Source organism: Equus przewalskii, chromosome 18 (assembly GCF_037783145.1).
Source record: "Equus przewalskii isolate Varuska chromosome 18, EquPr2, whole genome shotgun sequence".
Taxonomy (NCBI): domain Eukaryota; kingdom Metazoa; phylum Chordata; class Mammalia; order Perissodactyla; family Equidae; genus Equus; species Equus przewalskii.
Window position 1 is genome coordinate 12,608,035 of NC_091848.1, and position 15,438 is coordinate 12,623,472.

Sequence of the window (15,438 nt, forward strand, 5' to 3'; positions counted from 1 at the left end):
TTTCAAATGTCAGGATCCACACACGGAGATTACTGACAAGGATAAGCCAGACCTCTGTGCTCTCAGAGTGAGGTCAGATCATGCTCCCCTCTGAAGCAGGATATACAGAATCAGTGCACAGTATGAGAGATTTGCCCCTTACAGAAACAACTCAACCACCAAGGTGGTTTATTCATGACTGTATGTAAACGGGGGCATCTACCCGAGGAGACTAGCATGTAACAATATGAGATAGGCGGTGAGTTACAAAGTTATAACATGTCTGAAAGAATATCTTAACAGAAGACACGGGCTGCACAGAGACTAGACAAAACCTCTATCTTCTACCGAAAGAATTTGCTAAAGTTTCTCTGACTCTATGAAAAGAGGAAACAAGACCCTCTATTTGCAGGGCACAGCTATTCCTGTAACCTGAAAGGTGTTCTTGGGTGGAATTTGGAAGGATTCCCTAGTCTCTGTTGCAGCTGGATGGCGCATTTCATGAGACTGTCTGTCCAATCCATTAACCCTGATGTTGTGCTCACAGGTCATCTTTGACCACTCATTTGCTTTTCTCACTATCCTACTACCAGGAAGGGAATGACCAGGGCAACACTCACAAGCATGTCCCACTGCATGTGACTATATTGGCATCTAGTTAACAAATCAGCCTCTTGGGATCTGGGGAGCATGGCTTGATTCTGCAGAACCAGATGACTTTTGATAGAACTGATAAAATTGAGTTTCTGGACCTAATGAGCCTGGTCAGACTGTGTGACAGTCACGACCCTACGAAGCCCTGCCTGTGAAGCTAGTTCTTGGATTTCTCTCCCCTCTTTCCTGGTTCTCTTTTCAATATAATTTTTACTGAAGTTTTTGTCTTAAATGATTCCTCAGAAGGATTTTACACAGAAAATTTGAGTTCCATTGATTTTCTAAAATGAGCAAAAAAGAAAAAATTCATCATTGTAAACTTTGTGTACGCTAAATTCAATGAAGCTTGCTGATCAATTCAGGCAAAACACCTTGCCCTTGCAGCCGAAATGGTCTGGCAGTGGTCTTTTTTCACTTTCTTGGCTGCTACCAATCTTACTTAAATCCATCTGATTACCCAATTGTCTGTTCTCTGGGATTATGAATCAAATAATCTACCACTTACTGTAAATTTGGGATGAACTCTGCTCCATTATCAAATGATAGGAGCCATGGGCCCTGCCCTCTTTCTTTGTGGGCACCTGTTTTCTGTGGTGATCTCTACCTGAGTGATGGCGTGGATGGTATTTATCGTCTAGACCAGAAAGTGTGTTCAACTCCTTTGTAACCAACTTCTTCACATGATAGGTGGACCAGTACAGCATGGGGGATAGCAAGTTGTGCGTATTCTAAACAAGGTTCTTTAATGAACCTCTGAGCACAGTGCAATCAGTCTTTTCCATCTATCCTTATGAGGTTATGCAGTGAATGGGGGGCAGGGGTGGTGGAGAGTGGGAAAATGTTGTGTTATCTACCCTTGGGAAGCAGCAAATTGATGTGGAGGGCAAAGCATGGGACTGAGTGTCAGAGAATCTTGTCACAGTGCTGCTGTTAGCTGTGCAACCTTGAGCAAGTGGCCTCACCTCTCTGGCTCTCAGGTTCCACTCTTGTAAAATGAGTGGATTAGTTTAGATGATTTTACTGGATGTACATTGTATAAAAAGTAGAGTAAAGGTGACCAGAGGCAGGGAAGTGGGAAATAACCAATCTTAGAACCTACACATGCACAGACTAACCTGAGTAAGACATGAAATTTAAGACCATAAGCTTGGATAAATTACTAGGAATGTGCAGATAGGTGAAAAATTCAACCCTGTTACAAAGAGGTCTGGTGCTCTGGAGTCTGAAATCCTATCTCTGGTGTGCTCTGTGCGCAGGCAACTTTGTCTTTGTGAAGGCTCCCTCATCTAGAAAACAGGGAGGCTGTGATCATTTATACGCAAGCATGAACAACATATTATTTACAGAACCACCAGAGATTATGATGCCTTCTGTTCAGGCTGTGCCTCTATAATCTCTGGCAGTCTGAAACGAAGAGGCAGGGGAGGGTGTGTGAGGCGGGGGAAGAATGTCATGCTCGTGTGCCGGGTATGCTGTGTGCATTTCTGAAGAGAAGGCTCTCATGTAGAAGCAACCCAGGATCTGATCTTTCACCAGATTGTAATGAAGGAACCATATCTTCACAGTGAGCAATGGAAAACTTGGAGCTGCAGAAATACTGAATAATCACATTGTGTGTTACATTAGATTATGCTAAATGAGGAATAAAATGCCTGAAGGCAGCACAAAGCAGGGTAAAACACTATGAACTGAGACTATGGATAGGCTCTAGTCTTTGTTCTGCCACTAATTTGCTGGCTGACCTTGGGCAAGTCACTTAACATCTCTGGGTTTTAATTACTTCAACTGTAAAACAGAGGGAAAGGAGAAGGCTGGGATGATTTCTGAGATGCCTTCTAGCTGTGAGATTAGACTTCATGATTCTGATGTCTGCCATGAACCAGCCTGAATTTAATGATATTCCCAAAGTATTCATAAAAACCCTGTTCAAAGGGTAAACTCAGCTGAATAAATATATCTGCTCAGCTACCTTCAAGTTTCTTTAGAGTCTTTCCAATATGACCTTCCACCATTCCCAGCCAGGTCTTTATCTAACCACATTGGTCTGCACCTACGTCATTTACATTCCCAACTGCAGCATTTGCTGGTGCTGTTCCCATTGCTGCAATGACTTTTCCTTTCATTTATCCACATGAAAAAATATCACATGTCATTCAAAGTACAGTTCAACTGTAATTTTTCTACGGAAGTGAATTGTTCTCTGGTCTCTCCTCAGAGGCTCCCTCATAACAGGTTGCAGCATATGTCATGTTGCACACATAATTAGAGGAGTTTACACCAGTCTGCCTGTCAGATTGTTGATGACTTGAGGGCAAGGATTGTGTTCAGGGCTTAGCTAGACCCATGCTTATCACAAAATAGGGGCATAGCTCAATGTTGCAAAGACGAACTACAAAGATGGTGGTTTTCAGAATCATGATTCACTGGTTTTGGGTCCCCACATGCTAACCTTTATCTGAGCCTTGTGGTATGACCATGTTAACCTACTGTGACTCCTTGCCCCTGCTGAAGTTGGAGAGGGCTTCTTGTAGAAATTTCCAAAGGCCAATTTGAAAACCAATGATCTCTGACCTCATATTTCCTTTCTCAATAAAATTGTTGGAAGCCCAGTAATGCTTCTGAGCTGCTGTAGGCCTCATGTGAGTATGGCTGGGTTTTACCTGGGGGAGGTTACCAAAAGTAAATTCTCTCAGTCGGCATCAACTCTGGAGTTAGGGATCATGAACAGCATATTACTTTGAGCATTATTTCTCAGTGGAGGAGTACTAGTGGCATTTTGGGTGGGATACTTTTTTTGTTGTGCAAGATTGTCCTGCTTAGTGCAGGATACTTAGTATTCCTGATTCCAGTCCACCAAAAGCCAGTAGCAATACCTATCCCCGCAGTGTCTGTGACAATAAAAAATACCCCTTAATGAGATGGCACTGCCCCAGGTTAAGAACCATTGATTTTAGAAGAAACCAGGATGCCTCCCATTTTGTAAATGCCATTTTCTAGACATGCAAGTTTAGATCCAAGGTCTTCCTAACCCTGAAGGCTTTGATTTAGCTGTCAACGCTGGTTCAGGACTGGGTATCAGCAGCTTGAAAGTTACTTTTGACTGAGAAGGACTGAAAGGATGGAAGTCCCATTCCTTTTCTTTTGTACAGACTTTATGATTTACAAGGAGTTTTAACAAATGCTATCTCACTGGCCTCTCTTGTGATATGAGGGGCAGATTCTGTCACCCCTATTTTAAAGGTAATGGAACTGAGTCTTAAAGAAGTTGAATGGTGCTGGCTTAAGTCTCACAGCCGTTTCAAAACTGAGACTGGAAACCAGGTCTCCACTGACTTCTAGGTCATCTCACTCCCCACAAGTCATCTAGAAAATCACAGAGACAGAAGTAGAGTTATGAATTCTATAATCGGCTTTGGTATTGGTGGGTTATGTGGCTGGTTTACCAAGCCAGAAGGTAAAGCTAAAGAATAAAAAGATACATTTATTTGGCTGCTATCAGAGCAGTCTCAGCTTGTTAGATGTGCCATATTAAATGCTATATGCCCATGAGCAGATTTAGCTCACGTTAAAATCCACAGTGAAATAGATGGGCACTGTCGTGTATTGTATTTATGGTTAATTTGATAAGGTAGGTTTTAGGAAAAGAAAATAAATTTCACATTACTATTTTATTACTACTATTTTGAGAGTTTTAGTGTTACTTTTGACCAAAGCCCACACTAGGAAACGACACTCTGGAAGCTCTCTCTCTCTGTCTTAAAATTGTCTAGATTATCACTGTGTGTCTGAAACCTGGAGGCGGAAAGCAGAAAACTCCACTGAACAGTGAAGATGTGGTAGGCTAACTTTTGTAGACTTAGAAGGTGCTGGATCCTGCACGTGTATACATCCACTTCTGGCAATGCAGGCTGTCCACACATTCTGGGAAAAGCAACAGAGGGGTCCTCATTGCATGCAGCAGCCTGCAAAGTACCAACACTCAATACTGAACCATTGAAACAGTTGATCAGTGGCATCAATTGCAAAAAGACAAGAGCCATCTTGCAGAAAGACAATCCAGATCCCTATATAGCTTCATCACAATTGGAGCTTGAAGTCCTATTCACCGTCTTGATTGCTCCTCCAGCCATAAAATGTAGGTAAAATGGAAATTCACCAGAGAAGGGATTTGTGTGTTAAGTGGCCTATAAATGATGCATATCAATTATCTGAGAGACTAGTGGTTATCAAAGAGGCAGTGTAGCACAGTGGTACAAAATTATTAGCTGTATGAATTTGGGCAGATTATTTAACTACTTTGGGATCCAAATTTCTCATCTGGAAAATGGGGATGAAAACATTACCAAGATGATGGGGTCATAGTAAATGTAAGTAAGTATTAGCTATCATCATCATCATCATTATTATTGTTGTTATTATCATTATTGTTACTGGGTGAAGAACTATCATGAGTTGTCAGAGCTTCCAAAAAATAAGGATGTAAAAATAATAATCTTGATTTATTTTTGATTGTTTGGGCTGAATGAGGCAGAGTATGGATTATTCAAGTCCTTGGCCCCATTTCATAGAACCATAGAATGCCATAGTTTGCAGGACCTGAAACATTATTTAATCCAAATTTCTTGTTTTAGAGATGAGGATGATGAAGGTAAGAGGAGTTAAATTCCTGCCCAAATTCTGGCAACAAGGATTCTTGGATTTCTTCTGGCTCATAGTGCCACCCATGACATTTCTCCCTGTTGACTATCCTTGACCAGAAATTCTTTCACCTGGAGGTGCAAAGGGAAATAATATGAAATCCAAATACACCCACTTTCCTACTTCTAGCAGCCCTGGTATTAGTTTGTTGGCTAAACTCGTTAACTAAATAAGTTTTCATGACTAATGACAAGACACATGCTGGGAGCTGGCGCCGCGGCCGAGTAGTTAAGTTCACGCGCTCCGCTGCAGGCAGCCCAGTGGTTCGTTGGTTCGAATCCTGGGCATGGACATGGCACTGCTCATCAAACCAAGCTGAAGCAGTGTCCCACATGCCACAACTAGAAGGACCCACCACGAAGAATATACAACTATGTACTGGGGGGCTTTGGGGAGGAAAAGGAAAAAAATCTTAAAAAAAAAAAAGAAAAGACGCATGCTGTTAAAGGATGAAAAGAAGAGGGGATTCAGAGGAGACTCAAATCTTCTGCCTCTGCAATGAACTTGAGTGGTTGTTCTCAGCCTCAATTTCTGTTTGTAAAATGAGAGAGTTGGGTTATATGATTATTACAAAATATTGTATTAGTTTAAAATATGACTGTATTGCAATAGTATATTGTATAAATTTTACTTATATTATATTATGTATTTTACATATATTATACAATTAATTATGTTGTACAAATATAATCTCTAATGAACAATTAAGTCTTTACAATTATGAAGACGATTTTGTCATCAGAATGTTCAAACACCTGGATACAATTGTTTTTTAATTTGCTAATTATTTAAAAAACAAACAGGGAAAAAAACAATTTAAAAAGTGAACAGGCCATGGAAACCGGCTTGCTTGTTTGTAGGACAGTTTATTGGGTTGGAATATTTTGCCTTTGGCAAATGAGAATCAGTTAATTCCAGGCATTTGCTTATTGACTTGCTAGAATAGAATGATCTATTTTTATTTCATTTTTGTCAGTAATCACCAGTTAAGACTCTTAAAGGGAGGCCCAATTATTCCTGGAAAAGGGTAATATTCTGTGACCTGCCAGACTGTGATGTCACCAGCTCTTCTCTAATTAATGTATGTGCTTTCATTCTAAGCTGAGCTCCTTCTGAGTTTAAGAACAATAGTAATTGCCTGCAACAATCATGAAGGCCAATCAAATACTTTCTCGAAATAACACATATCTCTTTAAGGTAAAAGTGGAAAATAACATATGACTCCATTTAAGCATTGAGTTTATGAATTTGCCTCATCACAGTGACATGCAAGATCCTTGGGCTGCTGTGTTCCTTGTTCCCTGGAGAAGGGCAGGAAGACACAATCCTCAGGAGCAACCTGTCTTGGCCACCACTACCTATGCCCCCAGAGGGGTTAGAAGTGTGGTTGTCAGGGTCAGATTTGATGTTCTGTATTTGTCTCCAGTTTTATTTGCTAAAGGAAAATGCCACAGAGAATACTCATTTCTTGGCTAGATGAGTATATGGCATGAAATGACCTAGAACAATGGCCTGAATTTAACAAATATTTATTGAGCACTCATGTGCCAGGCTATGGGAGTTCCAAACACCTGTAACCACAGCATTTCTGGGACACTATAGGACAATTCTCAATTACTTTATTGATTAAGTGAATGACTGCATGTTACCAGCATGAGTTTCAAAGCTACATTGTCAGTTCTCTTTATTTCCTGGGATACAAAATCAGTGAAATCCCTCAAGCTAAAGATGGTGAAAATTAAACTCTTTTCAACTCCGAGGTAATATATTTTCCCTCTTTCAAAATCCAGGTCCTTCCAAGAGATAAACAATTTCCATGAAATGAATAAACCATGATTCCTCCCAAAAGAGTGTTTATTATTAAAGCCAGCATGATCTACTAGAGGCCAGAGTTGACAATATCCCTAATTTTCTGTTTAGTAATATAATTCCATATGCAACAATGGCCTGAGAAAGTCATGCTTGATCAGCATCAGGGGCTAAGAGTATGTGTCAGCTATTTTTCTGGCAGAGCATCTTACAAGTTATCATCGATGCCTTTGTTAAGACTTAACTAGGTGCCTAAGAAAGGAAATAACCTGCCAGAGATCCTGGAACCAGAGATAGACTCTAGAGCCTTTGGCCATACTCAGCTTGATTTCTCAGGTGCTTTGACAAAATAAATAAATAAATAAAAATAAAATAAAATAAAATACTTCTCTGAGTTTTCAAGATGAACAACAACCATAATAAAGACAATTAAGAATCATCTGATGGAACAGCTTCCTTTGAAAGCTTCTTTTCTATACTGCCTGAGCATTGTGTGAACCTTGGTGTTGTAAGAGAAAAATATTTAAGTATCAAAATGGTGACCTATTAAAGAAGGTATGGCTGCATTTGTGTCATCTCCTGACCCAGTCAGGGATATAAAAAAGCACTCCTACTTGATGCATAAGCACCATAGATCAAGGCTCAAGGGTGAGCAATAGGTGCCAGATTTGAGAGTAAATGTTAGCTAAGTGCTTAAGGTTCTACTCATGACCTGAGCTTATTTTATCATAGAGAATGGGTGGCTTAAAGACTTCTTAACATCAGGATCCCTAACGCATCCTCGAGAATTCAGTCAAATTAATGGTCTTTACGTTTGTTTTGAGATCAATGCATGAAATAGAATTATTTTTGTTCTCATTGTCTCATGAGATGGGTATAAGCTCATTTCAACTAGTAATAGTGAAAATATTCCTTTTAAATTATCCCCCTCACTTACCCATACTGAGGAATATCCATAATACTTTTTATGGTATCTCTGAATCCTTATTATTATGACAGGATAGCTATTGACAACTGACTTAAAACTATCAGTTAGAAGGTAAAAGCTGAGAACCACTGAGACTTCCTGGTTAATTTTTTCCTGAAAGAAATATTCAGGACCAAATAAACTAAACCAAAAACAATACACAGTAATTAATAGAACTTAATTAATAGGACCTAATCAATTAGAAATCTCAAGAACCAGAAAGTGTTTTTTCTTCAGTGGAAAAATGATAATAAAGCAAAATACATTTATACCAGGGATTAAAAACATTCAGAAATGCATCAGTTAAAACAATCCTATTTGTTTATATACTAGACTATTCTATACTACTTCTGTATGAAGTTATCAACCTTTACAGATTTAATCATGCTCCTTAAAGTACTTTCATATACCTACACTTTGATTTTGGAAAAATTATTTTATTGGGAATAGATCACAGAAGAGAAAATATAGACAACATAAAGGCAAGTGGAGGAATGCCACTCCACTATCCCCATTTGCAAATTGCTGCCATAGGGGGAACTGTTTCTGAGGAAGGTATGTTGGATGTCTCAGGCATGTTAGGTCAGACAACACTGGAATAGTGAGACAAGAGAGGAAGGAATGGCAAGACAAAGTAAGTAAGAGGATTGCTTGTATTTTAGGTGCTTGCGTTATGGTATATTACTGAATATAGCTCACTGATGCTAATGTTCTTGTCAAAGATAATCAAAGAAGGCAGCATGGAAGAGTATTTGAGGCAACATAGGCATAGTGGAAAGGGCACTGGCTCTGGAGTGAAGGCAATTGGGTTCCAATCCTAACTTTTCAATCACATGACTCAGACTAATGACCATCTTTTGGTCCCAAATTCTTCTTCTTGTAAAATAAGGGTGCTGAATGATTTTTAAGGTTATTCCTTAAAGTCCTAAAATTCAACAGTATAACTCTGAATACAAAAGCACATGTGGGCTCTAGTCCTCCAGATTCCCTGAAGCCCTGCTCTCTCTCAGGAAAGCCTGCTGTTTTAGTCCTCTAACTTGTTTCTGTACTCCTGAAGCTCAAGTTGTGTGAACAGTGGTATCTCAAGCAGCATGCACAAAAGCAGTTGGTATGGTGGGAGTGAGTGACAGTGGGTGGGTGGGCAAATTAAAGAGAAAAGGGTTGGAAGAGAGAATAGTGTGTGTGAAAAAGAAAGCAGGCCTTCCTCCTTTAACATTCTCTTGCTATATTCCCCAATAACAGCTATCCAAAGCCAAACACCAAAATGAGGGCGTGAAAACAGCTTGGACTTTGGAGTTAAGCAGACCTGAATTTGAATCCAAGCTCTGGATTCGAGATACCTAACTTCAGTTTTCTTATCTTTGTTGTAATTACAGTTAGCAGCTATTGTGAAGTTTAAATGAGATAATATTACCCAGAAGATAGTAGATAATCAGTAAATATTCTCATAATTTGACTTCCCAAAATTGGCTTAGTTCTTTCCCCATCTTACCCATAATATAAAAGGCTAGTCAAAGAAACAAACGCCCAGGGCTGCTTAGAGATCTATATCTAGAGGATGTAAACAACACGTAGTGGGGAGAGAAGGGTGCTGGAGAGAGGAAAAGCCATAGTCAGGAATGTCAGGAATGGAAAGCCCAGTATCTCGGGAATGAAACCTCTTCCTTTGTGTAGCCTCACAACTCTCTGGTTCCTAAAAGCCACAGAAGTGTTTACCAGAACTTAACTGCTTTTCCAACACTTTACCAAAAGGAAGATTCACCGCGCAGGCAGAGGAAATAGAACGAGGCACCACAGGTCTCCTCGCCCCCACCCAAAGTTAGCAAAGCTGGAATCTGGAGTGACATCCGCTCCTTGCTGCTCTACCCGGGAGTGCAGAAAACCTCCTTCCAGACGGAGTCTGGGGAAATTCAGAGAACCCAGGAAGGCAGTGCATTTCCCTGTCTCTCTAGGTCGCTTGCTCCACCTGACTCACTTTATGTGGTTCAAATGCAGTTTCTGTTTTTGGGAAATGTTGGCAAGGGTTGAGACGCCAGTTCCCCGGCAGTATCAGCAACCCGCCTCGGATAACTTTCAGCACCGCGGACAGCGCCCCTCCCTGCAGTCCGCTCTGCGCCCCAGGGTCCTGCCTGGTGCTGTCCTGCCGGCGGTGTTCTCCGGACCCCTTACCTTGGCGAGGGAGCGGGTTATGATTCTGTGGTCCTTGGCCATCTCTAGCCAATGACTGCCCCGTCATTTTGGTGAGAATCCCTCCCCAGGGCCGTTCCTCTGCGCCTCTCAGTTCAAGACCTCAACGAACTGAGCTTCGCACAGGTAGTGGGGTGAAGAGCGACAGGAGCAGGCGAGAACCCTGCTGTTCCAGCCTTCTCCGCATCTTTCCTCCGCCTTCCTTTTGCTTCTAGTCATTTGAAGACTTCTATCTTACTTTTCAATTACAATGTAAAATATACGTTGCGGAGGGGTTACTCAGGAGGGAGCAGGAGGTTCGGGGCCTCGTCCTGCGGGGCCTCACTGCCCTACTCCGGCCCTCTGGATTCGTAGGAAACTGTTGTGCTTTGGGATGGGGGAAGAAAGGAGCCTCTGACGGGGTGAATAAGTGCGGGAGTGAATTCTTTCCCGGGGGCTGCCACCCAGGCCAGGGACACTGCTCCCATCACGTCCTCCTCTACGTCCTCGACATGTCACCACTCTCTGGGGATAGATGCCCCTTGGAGCACACAGGCCTGGTCAAGGCACTGGGCTCAGCTGGAGTCCCTTTGAAGAGTTTGTTCTCAGGTAAAAGGGCAGACGTTGTCCCCGCCCTCCCCTCGGGCTTTGGCCGGAAAAGCGTCTCTTCCTTTCCGTGGACTCATTCCGAGGCCGAGAACTGAGCTGCGGGAGCCGAGTGTGTACCAAGGCGGGGAGAAAAGGACGCGCTCGGCCTCTTTGGAGACCTGGGCGGCCGGGATGCCTCTCGCAGCTCCCCCCTCCGCCCCTCGCTCCGGCCGCGCCGGGGCTGCGTTTGCCCCAGCCCTGCCTGGCAGCTCCCGCGAGTCGGAGCCCGGCGTGCCCTGACCCTGGACACTGTCCAGGCCCCATTACCGGCCAGAGCCAGAGACACCCCGACCCAGCTCCTTCCTTCTTCCAGGGGACCCCTTCCCGGAGGGCGCCCTCAGCCTCCGCGCCATGTTCCTGCTTCCCCCCTCCTAGTGGCTCCGGCTCCCTGATTCATTCAACGAGAGGTGATCATCCCATTCGTAGGGTCCAGCTGGGATGCAGGGGGCGCAGAGGGAGACAGACTGCGGCGAAGGGGGACGTTCACTCACCAAAGGGTTGGAGGCGATGAACTGGCTGCCCGGGCTGTTGGTAGCGGTCCGCACTTAAGCGCTGGCTCTGTGTCTCCCACTGTGAAGCGGGGTGGCGGTGGCAAAGGAAGGCAGGAGACAGCCTCTGCTGCTGAACAGCTCCTCAATTATTCAGATCGCTCCCCCTACCCCGCACCCCTCCCAGCGGCCTGTCAGTCCTCCCTCCAGCTAGCCTGTCCCCGCCTTCCTGGAGTCACATGGGCGGCCCAACCCCTTACATTATGGAGCCAAAGCCTCTCACCAGACACCCCTCCCTTCTTCCCCCAACACAGACACAGACACAGACACACACACAGACACACACACACACACACACACACTCTGCTATCTGCCACTCTCAAATTGTCCCTGGTCTACTGAGCCTCCAGGGGCCGCTTCCAGTATCTCAGGCTGTCCAGAGGCTGAGGGGTCCAGAGATAGGGTCAGTTCTCTGCTCCAGGAAAGCAGGACCAGGCAGGACTCTGCAGTGTACCTGTGTTGAGAAGGCATCTGCCAGCAGCTCCACCTCTGCTGGCCTAGGCACTGAACCAAGGTGGCTACCCAGATCTGCTCCCTGCCCTCTGAAAGCTTCTCCCCCTCCTCTGCTGGGCCCTTGCTGCTCCTAAATTTCTCCCATCTCCCTCAGCATTACTGGAAAGAACGAATGGGAGAGATGGATTTCCCCTCTCCTCCTAAGAAAGACAGGACCCTCTTCCTTCTCCAAAGCTCAAGTGGGCCAAGTTTATCTTTGAGTTCTCAACATCTTAGAGTGGAAAGATTGTGGATTGGAGATTTGAGGAGGGGCCAGGAATTCCAGTCTGTGTGACCTTGGGGTATTTGACTTCTCCTAGCCTTTCTTCTCTCATCTGTGAAATGACCCCCTCACAGGACTGTCATGAGAATTAGAAATGAGAATGTTCTTGAAATTGCCTAGCCCAGTGCTGGACGTATACTTGGAACACAGTAAATAAGAGTCCTTCCCCTGCCTCAGTTAAAATAAATTTCAGAAAACAAGAAGATTGTGATTTGTGCCAGCAGAATGGAGCTATCTTTTGTAAACTTGGAAGGGGGCATTTGTAAGGTCAAGCTAGACAGATAACTAGTTTGAGTGGAGACAAGAGAGACACAGGCTTATATTTTTCACTGTTTCCATTCAGATGAGTATTCCAGAGTTATGTCTCAAAGGATGAGGACCAGATGGTACCAACTCAGCCGTGTTTGGCCTCATCAGAGAGTGAATTATTTAACATGCTTTGAGTAGACTGATATAGATGGAAAGTACCTTCACGAATTCTTGCCTCTTTGGTTCAAGCCCTCAAAATATATAGGAGCTAATGAAATGTAACTCCCTGCCCTTGGAAACAAGTTCACTGGCTTGTGTTTGAGGAGAATACTGGCTAACTGATACCCCCTCCCTGGGATGGAACAGTTAAAATCTACTTTAGGTTGTTGGTTCTAGCTCAGAGGCCCTGGGTTCTCCCCAGAAAAATGACTGATCAGTGCCAGGACAGTCTTGGTAAGTCCACCTAGCTCGAGTTTATTATTGCCTTGGACTATCATTGAGGCCTGAAGTCTTGGGACATCCCCATAATTTAAGCTTATGAGAGTCCTTCAGGGTATATCAAACTTTCTGGGATACCCAAGAAGCAGTGAAACATGGCAGAAAAGGCATAGACTTAGAGAATCCGAAGTTTGGAGTCTTAGTGAATGCTCTGCCAATTACTTATTGTGTGATCTTTGGCAAATCATTCAAATTATGAGTCTCATCTTTAAAATGGGAGTAGAATGTCTGTATGCCTTCTCCATGAGATGATTGTAGCGTTCAAATGGGATAATGTAGGAGAAGCCACACCTGAAAAGTAAAGAGTAAACAAATACAAGCTATTAATATTATGGACTGAAGAAAACCCTGAATTTATTCCCATCCAGCTGCATTATGGGCATGAAAGGATGGGGAGATGGCACTTGTCTTGAAACAGGCAGCTACTGAAATGTCGGTGTGTTTCTGTGAGTCTGTGTGTGTGCATGCAATTTAAGGGGTGCAGTGTTTTGAGTGCTGTGTTTTCCATTTTCCCTCTCTTCTGTGATGAATTTATGGATTAAATCTCATTTTTTTCCTGGCTTTTCATTTTTAGAATGACACCAGCCACAATCACAGTAGTTATGTGTATTTGATATCTGAGCTAAGTTTGTGCCTGTATTTCTGGACAGCAGGCTTTTCTGCTTTTGCTAAGTAAAATTGGGGTTGGATATTCAAAATGGGTTTGATTTCCTAGAAAAAATATTCAGCACCCAGGAGCAATTTCTGGTTACTCATCAGCACCTTGAATGGTGATACGAGTCTGCAATTCACTGCCAATAAACCCAATGAAACGCTCACATGAGCAGGGGCTCCTGAGGAGCTTCCCCCACAGTTCAGCAGGTTCCTGTTCAGTTTCCTGGCTTGTTTCCTTTTAATATTCTTCACAAAGTGTCAATCTAGACCTCTTAATATTTAGGGAGACCAAAAGACCAGACGGTGCCTACCCGTGCTCATATATATATCATTTAAAAAATTGTCCAGGCCAGGTAAAATTTTGCCTCTGACTCCTATCCACTCCTGTGTTGTCATGCGCAAACATGAGAAATGGAAGAATAAGCATGAACTAATTTAATTTTGCCTCAAAAATGGTGCCTTATAAGTAGTTACTTGGATGAGTATAAATTTCAGAAAATGTCGGGTAGTTTTACTAGAAATTGCTCCAGGACTGTGAATAATTTTTTCAAACCAGTTTTGAATGCCCAGAAAAGGGCAGAAAAGGGAGCTTGGGTGACAGATCTTGCATAGATTGCAATAGAAATTTATACCTTAACAATGATTTCTTGATAAGGTTTCCCTTGAGTCCTACTCCTTTACTTATGAGCTCTTATCTTTTGACTGTTTCCATTATAAGTCACTGCAGACACTTTGCAGCTGTTGGCAGAGCATTAATGAACCGATGAACAGAAATGCAGTAGATAAAAATGTAGTCAAGCACTTCGACCCACACGCAGCAGGAACCATTGATGCACAGCTCAGTTCCAGGGTTAAGCAATGAACCTACAGAGTGACTGCTTATTAGATCTTGAAAGTACACATCCTAGTTTTCTTGTTCCAACAATTGGAATATGGGAGTGTTGATTCACTTATTTGACATGTTCTAGACACTGGAGATACAGCCACAAACAACACAGAAATGGCTCCTGCTCTCCCTGAGCTTGTAGTCTAGTGGAGGAAGTCAGACCCTACACAAGTGAACAAAGAAGTGGACATAAATACCATGATGAAAACACAACAGAGCCATATAATAAGGAGTGAAGGGGCGCCATTTTAGTTGAGTGGCGGAAAACTGATAAAGGCAAATGCAGGGCTCAGACACAAAATTTCTTACTCTCCAAGGAATGGGCTGTGCCCTCACACCTAAGGTCTTTTGCCAAAAGTCTCTGTCATTAGCAGGGTAACCACTAAAATTCTTTAATGATTGACCTGCTTGGATGTATTATGGTTAGGCCATGAGGTTATTGACCATATGCCTTGAACACGATTACCTGTTTCTGTCTCATGATTTACAATGATGAGTACCTGATGCTTTCTTCTAGAAGGACCCCAGGCTCATTGATGTCCCTGACTTTTGCCCCTGGAAAGATTCAGAAGATAAGAAACCAAGACACTGCAACAGCCTGGCCAGAGTCTGGTCCAGAGCCCTGCAAAGGGAGAAGGGCTTCTGGGCAGCAGAAAGAGAAGAGAAGACACAGAACCAGAACCCAGCATATCATAGGCACACAATAAAGACATGTTGAATAAATAGCCTGCTGCTGGATCCTACCAATTAGACTGGGAATTTATAAGCCAATTATCTATGAGTAATTATCTTCTGGGCATCTAAATTCCAAGAGGAAGAAGGGAGATGCTGACCTGAGCATGTTCATTTCATTCCTCCCAAATTTACAATGAGATGTAGTACTCCCCACTGGCCCCATGCAGAGTGA

General features: G+C 43.0%; 1 protein-coding gene across 1 annotated transcript in view; it reads right to left on the reverse strand.

Moving 5' to 3' along the window:
* SLC7A14 (solute carrier family 7 member 14) overlaps positions 1-11,715 on the reverse strand; it is a 116,872-nt gene extending 105,157 nt beyond the window's left edge. Inside the window, exon 1 of the mRNA XM_008524441.2 lies at positions 11,413-11,715. The gene's annotated coding sequence lies outside the window, so the exon portion shown is untranslated. The remainder of the gene's footprint in view (positions 1-11,412) is intronic.
* Positions 11,716-15,438: the final 3,723 nt, after the last annotated feature.